The following is a 13277-nucleotide window of genomic DNA, read 5'->3' as shown; positions in this document are numbered from 1 at the left end:
TTTTTAACACTATGAGTGGAAAGAGAGAGAGAGCGAGAGAGATAGATAGAGAGTGTGAGAGAGAGAGAGTGGGTCAGCTCTTTCCCAACGTATTACCAAGAGGAAAAATGGTTTGTTTCAGTCTTAAGAGAAATTATTTACAAGTCTTTTACTGCTGACCCAAGATCAGTTGAATGTGTGACATAATAATAATAATAACAATCATTCATCATCTTTAAGATTATGATGACAGAATCCAGGACTAAAGCTGAAGAAACATGAGACCAATGACAGCACAGGTCAGGCACCAGTGTTGGCGCATGGCAGGTAATAAACTTTATGCCTCTTGAAGTGGCCTAGTTTCATAAATAATGAGTCCAAACGGCCCTGTGTGTGTTTGTGTTTGTGTGTGTAGGCTGTCCATGTAGCATTACTCATGCTGAAAAACTGAAGGGAGTTACTACACTTAGTTCAGTCTCATAGTTCACTTAGTTCAGAAAGGCTTATTAAAAGCAGACGGTTTCTTTTCAATAAGCAGACATTTATAATTTCTCACTTCTCACATACCGGTTCACTGTATGAATGTGCCAATTTATGCAAGAATGGTTTTACAGTTAACCATCCATAAACAGGCCCAAAAGGGAAATCACTGTAGAAAAATCTTCCCAAATTGTGACAATAATGACACTTGGCAGATTAACAGAGGTGTCACATACATTTTTCTGTTCAATTATGAGTACTAGGCAAGTATAAAATGTATAAAAGTGGTCATTTTCATGCTTTTGTAACCTCTTCACTATTATCAGTTAAAGGACACCTATTATGCCCCTTTTTACAAGATGTAATATTGGTCTTGGGTGTCCCCAGAATGCATTTGTGAAGTTTCAGCACAAAATACCCCACAGTTAATTTATTATAACCATTTGAAAATGTCATTTTTGGGGCCTGTTTTAAAAAGAGCTGTTTTGGAGTGTACCACCTTAAATGTTAATGAGCTGCATATCCCCGCCCTGCTGCTGGACCCAGATGATGAAGAGACACGAATGAGAATGGACTAAACGTCTCGGAATGGTTATTTTATACATTTATGTACTTACAAAGTTTTAATCGCGTCCCCTTTGCAATTATGGATGTGCAACACACACACACAAACTGTGATAACGTTCGCGCAATTTTTTGAAACTACACACACACACACACACACACACACACACACACACACAGTGATAACGTTTGCTAAGTACAAACGATTTATACATTTTTTTCTTAAGGGGAGGGAGATAGACGTCACGTTTATATACTGTCTATGGAGATAGAGCAGACCTTAATTTATTTACATTTGTAATTGCTGCAAAAATGATAGCCTACGTGACATAAAACTGTCTGACGTTGTTTGTTGAGACATCTATGACGACGACAATAAATAGCTTTAGACGCATTTGTTGTTGAACTGGCTGACATCGATTGAAATGACTATTTGCTCAAAAATCATAAAATACACTTACTTCTGGAGGTGACGTTGAATAGCGAACTGTAGGCAATGATCCACACTTGATTAACTTTGACCCTCGTTCACTAAACAGTCAGTCAGAAAATGAAGGAAGTTTAAGTGGCGCCGTTTCTTCATAAATAAAATCCATCCGCTGCGTTTTCAGTGGCTCTGATGTCAGTGAAGACTACTATGTCCATTCTTAAATTCCACAACAGAACACCTAAGTTACACTTCTTATGAGACATTACACACCGGCTGTCGTTGAAACAATGGAGGATGCAGATCACAGAGGGCTGGGTCTATGCCAAAACCAGACTGTCAATCAAACCGCGTCGGTGGGGCTTAGCGCATTTCTACGTCACAGTGAGGGAAATCTAGAACAGGTCGTTCTGAGACAGTGCTTGTGATTTATTGAGATAGTAAAAAAACTACTGGGTGGATTTTTATCATTCTAGGGTGGTTTTGCTCACACACTGCCAACACACATTTATGTTCAAACACCCTTTAAATTACACCAAGTCTACATTAAAGTCCCCAAGTGGTGAAAATCAAGATTTTAAAATGTTGTTTATATGCTTATGTGGTGTTTTTAATATGGTTTAAGTCAAACCATTTCAACACCATAGCGGAGTATTTTCTCCTTAAAACTGCAGTGAACCAAAGACACTCAAAAACGCGCTTTGTTTCGCTGGTGTTTCTGACGTCACAAACTATCTTGTAACCAATCATGTCAATCCAAGGTGTGATCACCAACAAGTTGGTGTGAGTGAGTGGAGGCAGGGCTAATTTGCATATTCATGGAGCATATTATTGACCACAAAGGAGGCGCTCTCGAGCAGCCTACATTGACAAAATGGGACACCCTATGGTCTCATGGACTTCACGATAACGCGCACACATCAGTCGTCCACAAGATCGTAAATGCATATGAAGTGTGCCATTTGGAACAGGGCCAATCCCCAAACTTTGTACACTGACCTGTGATGGTTCCTGCATCTCTGCAAATCCTGGAGGCATCATTGGCAGTGGTCTCGCTTACATACAGCTCCTCCTGGTGGTCTGGAGCAGTGGTGGGTGGGTTCCAGAGGCACTGATGAGGGTTCCGGGGGGAGAGCGGGACGGGCGGGGCTGAGGCTGTGGCAGTGGGGGGCGATACCACGGTGTCCAGCTTGACTGCTTTTCACAGGTCAACCCCAGGAGCCATAGGAAACAGCAGACACGTGCTAACTCGCTGTCAGAGAATCAAGAGCATCTCTGATGGGACGGATCTGGAGAGGAAGAGGAAGGTAATGTAAAGCCAACAGTCGCTCAAGTCACAGGATGGAGGTTTGTCTATAGGAATAATAGGTTTGACAGATTTTGAAAGGAGTCTCAGCATCAATATCCTTCTGCTTGTCAAAAATGTCAGAAGAAAACAACTGTCCTGATATCATATTCAAGAAACAATCCTCATTGAAAGGATGGAATTCTTGAAAATAAAACTGTATTACTTACTAATAAAAGGCATAATCTTTTATTATATTTCTTAAAAACAAAACACCAGAATGTTTATAAATATTTGATAAATATTTATTATTAATTCACTTTTCTTTCTTTTTTCGGAAAGGAATTACAAGAAAAGGTTATGCCTTTTTTTAAATGTTTAAAAACTTTGGTCAAATCAAAGTAATGTGGCATGACCAACAAAATTATGTTGTGCAGCAATTCCTGAGGTGTGTAAAATATTGTTAACTTTGAAAAATATATTTAAAAATGTCATAAAAAAAAACTATGATTATGATCTGTTTACTCATGTTTTACCTGACTGTTATAACAAACAACATTTGAGCAGTTAAAGATTTTTGTTGTAAATGGCATAAAGCTTTTTTATTTTTAAATGTGAAACATGAACTTTAGAACAAAGAACTTAGCACAAGCATTTTATATTAGATTTTTAAAAGTTTTTTCTTGTCCTTTGCCACGTTGGTTTGGGTTTTGTTTTCACTTTCACATTTCATGTCTTTTATTTTGTAATTTAGTCACAGTCATGGTTTCCTGGTTTGTCATGTGCTTCCCTAGTCTCTTGTGTATGTTCTGATTGGTTCCCTTGTTTCATTGTCACGTTCTCATTGGTTAACTGTTCATTGCTTTCAGGTACCATTAGTCTTTGTGTATAAATAGCCCTCATGTTTCCATTGTCTCTTGTCGAGTATTGTCAGTGTAACCGCTGTTGGTGAGTTCTGTTCATGTTTAAGAAGTTAAGTCAAGTCTTTGTTTAGTTTGTTATTTTGTTCACTTGGGTTTGTCTACATTCGCCTCCAGTGGATCTGTTACATACTTATCTTAAATGGATTATTATAAATGGATAAACAAATCTACCATATGTGATGCATAGCAAACGCCACAAAGAATCTCAGAAAAGCCCTACAAATCAATACAATTCATTTAGCTGAAATCAGCCTGCGTTCCATTCAGTCAGTGAATTACTGGGATGTACTGGGATCAGCAGTTAACCCTAAATCGACCAGACAAAGCCATTAGGACTGCCATGTCTGCCAGAGCTGTGCTGTATGTTACAGCAATCAATCCCAGTCTTGGTCAACCAAGGCCACAACACAGTAGAATTCATTGTTAAAGCAGTACTGTGCTAACAAAGACTATTGCCAATAAATATGCGGTTGAGCTTGCTGAATGGATTTGCTAGTGAGAAAAGTAATGTGTGTAGTAATAGACATTAAAGCACAATGCGGTTTGTTGCATCATTCATTGAATGGTCTAGAATGATCAGGCACTGGTGGGCCAACACACACACACACATAGACAAATTACACAGACACACACACAAGCTGGCTTTAAAAGCTGGCAATGATTTACTGTGAATAGTTGGTGAGAGATCCTTTTTTTTAAGGTGCTGTAGATTTAATTTAACTTGTTTTAAACTAACATTTATTCATTAAAGGAATTATTTATCTTCCTAAAATATATAACTTCTCTTATAATTTACTTATCCTCATGTTGTTTTAAACCTGTATGACTTTATTTCTTATGTGGAACATAAAATAAGATATTTTGAGTGTTGTTTGGATGAGTCAGTAATGACAAAACTGTTAACAACATTCTTCAAAATATCTTCATGAGGGTTAGTAAATGATGATAAAAAGAACTATCCCTTTTAAAGCAATTGCACATCAGAAGACTCACAAACACTCAGAAAACTTCTGTATCTAAAGTTTTAAAATACTTCTGACAAAGTAAACATTAACAATTCCATAGGCTTAACAACAACAACAAAAAAAGTGGAACTGCTTTAAAATAAAGTTTCACTTCAGGCTAGACTGGAAGAATTAAAATGTGGCTCATAAATCTAATTTCTAGCAGTAAACACCCATAAGAACAGATTTTTCCATTCAGAAAGCACTGGTGTCCATTCTCACTCCTTTTTATTTATCACTAAGAATGAGCTCATGTAATATGAAGCCATGAAGAGCATGACCATGACGTGGGTATTCTCTCAAGCTTACCATCTGACAGATCTGGCAGCCTTTCCTAATGATACTCAATAGTAGAGCTGCATGATTCTGGATAAATTGAGAATGACGATTTTTTTTATTTTAATGATAACTGCTCTGCCTGGGTCAGCGCCAACTCAGATTTTAATGTTCCGGTGGGATTTTGTCAAAGTTTAATAGACATAGCCGAATCGTTGTCATTTAGGAATGAGATCATGTGGGTGTTTGAATCGAGATCGCAATCTCTACTCAATAGTGCATCGTTCTGTGGAAACTCTCTCTTGAAACATGGCTTTTCCAATGGTGCACCAGCATTCTGAATCCAAACTGAGTGCTTTTAAGGTTCTGTGAATCAACAGTATGACTCTTGATGAGGTGGTCAAACTTAGTACAAAGGTCAAGCACATGATTAACAGGTTATTGAATAAATGAGGGCAGTAAAACCTTGAAATGCTAGTTCTCCCTCACTCCAAAGCATCACACTCATCAGTGTAACAAATAACGTAATCCATGTACACAAATGGGAAGGTCAGATCAGAGGGAATACAACTAAGGGTTTGAAAAAGTCTGCCAAAGCACTTTTTCTAATGTTTTAAGTGTAAAGTCATTAGAATTGTGTAAATTAATAGGTGTGTGAGAGAGCTGACAGTTATGCCAGACGATCTTGGTCGTCATGTTCTTTACGGTCATAAAAAATGATAAGGAATATTTGTGTACAACACAATAACCAAATATGCACTAACCAAAGCTGTTACTGAACTTCAGCATTACACGTTTGTGAGATGTTCAAGGGTGATTATTTTATTTACATAACATGCATTAGTGTGTTTCTATTTCAAATAAGTAATAAAAAAGGCGAGGAGTTTTTCTGATCTATATGTGAGACTGTGTTTGGAATCTCAGAGGGTTTCTGTTACGCTATTAGTCTGTAAGAGCCTTTCAGTTTGGCGACCGAATCAAGTGCTGCTTCCATGACGTCCACACATAGCAGAAGAGATCTGGACGAATAGCTCCTGTCACACACACTTAAAAAAAAAATAATAATAAAAAAATACTTCTCATTATAATTAAAATAAAACAATCATGATTCATTTGTGCCTTTGGTTGTGTTAACACACATTCTTTATTTCCCCTCTAAACCATCAACTGGTAGTGAAGGAATTAGCTGAAATTTATTGACTTTGAAAGTGTCTTCATTGTTTTCATCCATGGTACATTCATGGTCAACTGTGGATTTAGGTGTGATACAATGTAAAATCGAATTAGTTGGACTTAAAGCATGCAAACCGATTGCCTTAAAAAAAAAACAAGTAAAGTGAAATAGGAATAGTATGTGGTACTGACAAATGCTTAGTTAGTATAGTTCACTTACACAAGAGTACTAGTAACTAAAAAAGAACTGTAGAGAGTTCTTGTTAATTTACTTTAAATAAAATATAATTGTTACCATTGTTGTGTTTTGCAGGCTGAATGTTGAAGTTTGTGTGACTCAAGTATGATCAATTGCATCAACTGATTATAACAAATTTCAACATTCAAGATGACTTTGGGAAATGAGTGAATGCAAACAGAGAAAAATAATTGCAGCAGTGGAGGAAATGAGTGAAAGCTGCCGTCGGCAAGTCTGGCAGATTGGGTCGATTAGCCAAAATTTTGAATGTTTACAACTCTCATGCCCCTCCCCACTACCAGCGAGCACCCTCCCATCGAGGTCGTGCTCGTCAGTGCGTCACTGTGCGTGTGTACCTGATTTTCTGTGAACGCGTCCGTCTCTTCAGCATCATCAACACCATGGACTCGGAGGTAGGCTGCCCTGGCTAATCTATCCATAGATAGCAATAACCGAGGAATTGGAAGCTTGTTAGTAGATTTTCTCTCCGCCATCACGCTTCATGCAATCTCCAGGCGAACTTCAGGCGTGGCGTGTGCATGTGATATTAAAGCCACAGTATAGCATTTTTCTCCACTAGGGGTCGCTAACTTATTTACAATAACAAAGGCGTAGTTTGATGACGCAACATTTGCTAAGAATTATGGATGTTGTCGTCAACGTCAAGCCGACCGATCTAATAATGTTTATGGATGACTGAATACATCGATGCTTTTATCATGACTGTGATATGAAGCAGTTCGGGGTTGCTAAGAGACAGCTATCAGCTCCAAACGCGATGCGAGTCCCGCGGATATAAAAGGAATATGGACATTCCATTCTACCGAACTACACGCAGAATTACTACTCACAGGTCAGTTTATTAGACAAATTAAACTTGTGAGGTAATGCAGCGCTGTTTCACTTGGTCTAACATTACACTATCACACTAAACTGCATTTGAATGTGTTGAAATTTATGTGTTAGTTTGTCTGTTTGAGACTAGCAGTAAGCTAGATCAACATTAGAATAACATACAGATCATATTCTAACATTTTATCATTGTTGAACTATATAAAATTGATTAGTTTTATGTAAATGTGCTCACCTGTTTAATAAAGTACATGTAGAAGCGGTCGAAGTCTCGGACGTGGAGCTCTCGTTTATATACTGTCTATGGCAGCTCTCGGCATCTCGAAAACACCACGCTGATATTGATTCTCGTTTTAGTTCTCCTTTTTTATCCAAAGTCTGCTTGCCATGGTCCATAATGTTTGAACGAAACAACAACAGCGTTCAGATAGACATTGCGAACTCCACAGTTGTCTGCGTCTGTCGCTTTGGCTAATCAGAGGGCTCTGCTCATAGCTCTGGTTACCATGGCAGTACAGGCGGAAACCAGGCACAACGCGGATATGACGCCATTGACTGCGACATAACGGAAATAAAGACACGGCCCGTGTCTTCGAATTAAAATATTAATTTCTCTGGATTTAGAAGTTAATTGGAACTGTCGGGATAATGTAAATACACAACTTTAAAAAATATATAACATAGATATAGTGTTTTTTTATATTTTTAAAGCAAAAAAAATACATATTGTGCCTTTAACGTGCGCGAGTGAGGGGGGATCTGTGGCGTGTGCACGACCTGTGATTGACAGTCAGATCTCACACCCCCCTGCGCTGATTGGACCTGATGAAGCGGGAGCGCTGGATTTTTGCAAAACAAATAACACGCTCCAGGTGGAGTTAGAAGCTCGGGTTTTTTTCTAAAACCACCTTATTTATGTTGTTCTGTCGGATTATAGTGTCGATTACACTGAATATGATCAAAAAAATGTTGCCGACGGCAGCTTGAAAAGTCCATTAAGATTTTCCCCGCCTCAAAAAACCACACTCAAACCAATCAATTAATCTTAACTTGGGTTTTCTGAGTAAACAAAGCATAGTATGTGAATAGTAAAGATTACTAGATTTTTACAATTAAGTTAAGACATTAAGTAAAGTTAACTAAAAAGTGTTAGTTAGAATCACTGTTGGATTTTACAGTGAATAAACTTAAAGCAACTGGCTACTACTTCTGTGTATCTGACACTAGTTTAACTGAATGAAACTGTAAAATGCTACTCTTAGAGTAGCTCTTAAGATAAAGTTCATGTGGAGTAGGGCTGCACGATATATCGTTTTAGCATCGATATCGCGATGTGCGCATCTGTGATAGTCACATCACATAATGTGCGATGTCAAGTATAGGGATCGTAGTGGATACTGTGATCTGTACAGACCAGGCAACTGGGTTGGAAAAGCACACAATTCTAGATTTATTGCAAAGTTTAACCATCATAGAGTGAAAGTTTATCATTTACACGTGTTTTAGGTCCTGTCAGTTAAGGCCTGGGACACACTAGACGATTTTCAAATCTTAACCGATTTTAAAACTGTGAGAGACCACAGACATAATGTAGTTTCAACCCATATTTTAACTGATACCGAATGCACACGCTAGAAGATTCGTCCGGACTGCGAGACCACCTGTCGATTGTAGTAACATTTTCACAGCGAGACGAGATCTCACAGAGACTCGCAAGATTAAACGTGACTTGAGAAGAGCGATCGACGTCGTCAGCTGGTTCTCCTGGCGTGAGTTTTGTTTTACGGGAAGAAAGACAAAGGAGAAAAAAAGAATATGGATGATCTTATTTCTTAATACTCCACTTTCGTGACATGTTTGTGCCTGCCAAGTTTCAGCTATAGAAGCACGCAACATATGGTTGGTGAATCGCAGGTATCACATGAGAGGCAGCCCGATCAAGAGTCGTAAATATCAAACGTATTATATTTGCGATTTGGGATCGTGTTGGATTAACTCTTTCCAAATAGAGCTATTCATCTTGTGAAACTGTTTTTATATTGCAATACATTTCACATAAAAAAAAATATATATCGCAATGTTAGTTTTTTCCAATATTGTGCAGCCCTAATGTGTAGTGTTGTCATACAGTGAGATGACAGATGCTGAGTTTGAGTACGTGTAGTAGACAAAACTGTGCCGCTCATTCACACAGAGACACGCAGGATTCATATTTAAATTTTTAATTTAATAAACTAAATTAAAATTTTATTTCCGGTTTAATTTCACAGTCATTCAGACACTAGTCCATATTGTGATTTGATTAAGTGTAGAGCCCTACTTTTGAGTTGAAAAATTGTATGACTGAATTTATGCATTTTCTGCACCGTGAAAATCATAGGTATCAAAGGCATGCATAATTCTAAAATAATTATGTACAAAACCTAATCAACTGCTCAGTTTCTGCAAAACATGAGAAAACAATGGTACTTTTGACCTCCAAATTTTAGGTCTGTTCAAAGGTAAATTCATATGAACATTTTATAGTGAAGAAAAGACTATCGTAAACTTGCAACCTTGTTTCATGTTGACTTAAAAGAGTCATCCATGTGTCAGGAGAATTCTCATGACATCATCAGCCCGGGGCAGGTCTTGTGTTGTGGCCACGTGAATGCAATCTGCTATAAAAACAAACCTGCCTTAACATGAGCACATTGCATTCACCTTAAAATTCAAACATTTAGCAAGAACAGACACAGGATTGCAAAACTATTTGTGTTTTGTGCCTAAAGCAACAAGATTCAGCATGTTCATATCAAAGTCAATTCTACCCTGTACAGACCATAAAATGTCTGTCTCCGAGCGATTACACTTTTACAAAGAGGTATTGCCTAATCATTCTGACAGCAATTATTTCAAAGAACCGCACACAAATCCAAGAAACTGTGAATGGGACCATCATGACATCATAACCAGCTGCCATGGGCAAATATTTGACAAAAAACTTTGTGCAAACTAATCACCTTATTATACTATAATACAAACAAAAAGAGTATTATAAAGAGTAAAAAGAGCCTACTTTAACAGCAATGCTGCAAATGTAGTGTTTGGAAATTCGGAATGTTTTTCCTATTTAGTCATAATGAGGAATGATCCTTCACTGCACCTCCCTAGATTTCTTAATCAGATTTACTGTTGTATTTTGCACTAAACAATGGCCTGGACCACCTGTGTTTCAGCTGATTACACCATTCAGAGCAGCTCCTACTGTAGAACGGCAGCATGGGAATAGGACACAACACTGCAGAGGAGGGGACTTCCTGTATGCTGGAGTGTGTAGCTGATTGTTCACAATGCACATGTTGTACTTTTACACACACACACACACACACACACACACACACACACACACACACACACACACACACACACACACACACACACACACACACACACACACACACACACACACACACACACACACACACACACACACACACACACACACACACACACACACACACACACACACACACACACACACACTGAAAGAGCACATATCCTATTATGTGCTTGCCTTAATTTATCAACATCAAATTGGAGGCAAATTTAAACAACATTGGGAATATTGCTATTTTAATTTGAATCATTCACAATCACAACAAGTACCCTTGCAAGTGTGACAGCACTAAGAAAGTGATGTTTGAATGTCTTTGATTTAAACTTCAAAACTTGATAAATTTCAGGTGGTAAATTCATTTGGCAAATTCAGCTCATTTATTTGAATCAATTCAAAGTCCCAGAGTGACATTTTTATAGCAATCATTTTATATAAATGTTGTAGATATTGGGTAAATTGTACTTATTTTGTATGAATAAGTAGTTTCTATAGGGTAATAACAAATCAGACAGATCAAAAGTGACAGATGTTGTTACAAAATATTTCTATTTGAAATCTTTTCACTTTCTATTCATCAAAGAATCCTGATACAATTCACAGTTCACACAAAAGCACACCTGTTCTTAACATTAATAATAATACAAAAAAAGTTTCTTGAGCACAAAATTAACATATTTGAATGATTTCTGAAGGATCATGTGACACTACAGACTGGAGTAATGGTTACTGGTTAACATGCGATTAATTCAAAATTTGTCTTAAAGTCTCCAAGTGTCCTTTTTTTGGAAAGACACCTACATCAAAAAATACAGTTTTGTGAGAATCAGCTGGTTTACTTTGCTAGATATACAGCAAATGACGACAAAATTAACCTGTTAAACGAGCTAAATGGTTTATTCTTAATTTCACGATAAGTGCGTGGTTAATCTACTGCCAGCCCATATATTACTGATTTACTGTATTTTTAAGCCGTGGTGAGCATACAATACTAATTTCAAAAACATTTTAAAAATCGTACTGTTATGTGGTGGTGATTTAAATTGCTGAATGTTAATTGTTCTATCTGAGATCGCAGGTGCAGTCATGAATGACGTCATGGGAAACCCCGTATTTAAGCCGGTCCGGAATTGAGGCTGGTCTCTCTCTCGGTTCTCTCTGTTTTAACGAGCCAAATTAGATAAAGGGCCGTAACATATGTGGGGGCTCGTCCGGGATTGAATTTTGTGTGGCTTTGTTTGATCTTTTGATCTGCTCACACTTTGTATTTGTTACTTGAGTAACTTCAGTAACTTTGTTGAATCACAGTCGATTGGTGTGTGTATATTTTCTTGGGTAGTGCTCGTTAAAAAAAAAAAATAATCGAGTTTTCGAATTCCTTATAATAACACCAGACGTTAATTTTAATCATGTTTGAATTAGCGAACTTCATTGCGAAACCGACGCAAGCTGAGCTGTTTCAAATTAATAGAGTGGATCTTACGAAGATTGCTGCTTATTTTAAGGTCAGTTTTCGTAAGACTTCAACTAAACATGAGCTTCAGATTCTGCTTGTTGACTCATTGCATGAACAAGGCGTTTTTGGTGATGAGGAAAAGATGACGGATTATCCTGATGTTGAATTTGAAGGTAGTTCCGAAGATCTTGCGATGCAGATTAAAAAATTGCAGTTGCAAGCTAAGGAGCACGATATAGTTTTGTTGAGAGAGAGAGAAGAGTGGGAGCGTGAGAGAGAGAGAACTAGAGATCGTGAGAGACATGAACTTGAACTGAAAAAGCTCGAAATGGAGCAAGCGTGCCGTCTAAAAGAGATTGAGTTAAGCGCTCGTGAAAGGGGTTTATCTGACACTTCTGATTTCGACGTGAGTCGTAATATTCGTATTGTTCCTCCTTTTCGAGAACAAGAAGTTGATAAATTTTTTGCTCTTTTTGAACGCGTCGCTGTCAATATGAAATGGCCGAAGACTTTTTGGCCCATGTTGTTACAGTGTGTTTTTGTGGGTAAAGCCCAGGAAGTTTTTTCCTCTTTATCAGTCGAAGACTCTCTTAATTATGAGCAAGTGAAGACATCCGTTCTCAGAGTGAATGAACTAGTCCCCGAGGCTTATCGTCAGAAATTTCGTAATTTACGGAAAACTGATGAGGCTTATGTTGAGTTCGTTCGGGAGAAAGAATCACTGTTTGATCGTTGGTGTGCTTCCATGAAAGTGACCACTTTTGAAGGGCTTCGTGAACTGATTATTTTAGAGGAATTTAAAAACTGCTTACCAGAACGCGTTGTAATCTATCTTAATGAGCAAAAAGCTTCTAAATGTTCTGTTGCTGCGACATTGGCTGAAGAATATGTGCTCACACATAAGAACATGTTTAGTATTGCACCGAAGTTTTCTTCAGCTAACAGCACTCGGTCTTCTCAGCGTAATTTTGAACGCCCCCTGCCTGTTGATAAAGCGGCGCTAAGTTCTGATAAGTCTGTGTTCTCACCCGTTTGTTTCTATTGTAAGAAACGCGGACATATTATTTCTGAGTGCAGTGTGCTCAAAAAGAAAAACCGTGTTCCTAAACCGGTAGGGTTATTGATGACGTCCATGCCACAAGTGGAAGGACTTGAGTTGTTAGCTTCGGAAGCTGACATGTGTGAAAATGAGGGATATGTGCCGTTTTTGATGGACGGATTGGTATCTTTGTCAGGTAGTGCTT

The 13277-nt window shown here is 38.0% G+C and overlaps 1 protein-coding gene across 1 annotated transcript in view; it reads right to left on the bottom strand.

Annotated features, from left to right (window-relative positions):
• Positions 1-2648, bottom strand: part of trak1a (trafficking protein, kinesin binding 1a) — a 57296-nt gene extending 54648 nt beyond the window's left edge. Inside the window, exon 1 of the mRNA XM_082150282.1 lies at positions 2450-2648. The gene's annotated coding sequence lies outside the window, so the exon portion shown is untranslated. The remainder of the gene's footprint in view (positions 1-2449) is intronic.
• Positions 2649-13277: the final 10629 nt, after the last annotated feature.

The sequence above is a fragment of the Leuciscus leuciscus genome, assembly GCF_965113295.1.
Source record: "Leuciscus leuciscus genome assembly, chromosome: 20".
Taxonomy (NCBI): Eukaryota; Metazoa; Chordata; class Actinopteri; order Cypriniformes; family Leuciscidae; genus Leuciscus; species Leuciscus leuciscus.
Note: the sequence above shows the minus strand (reverse complement) of the source record. Positions and strands in the feature narration are given on the sequence as shown.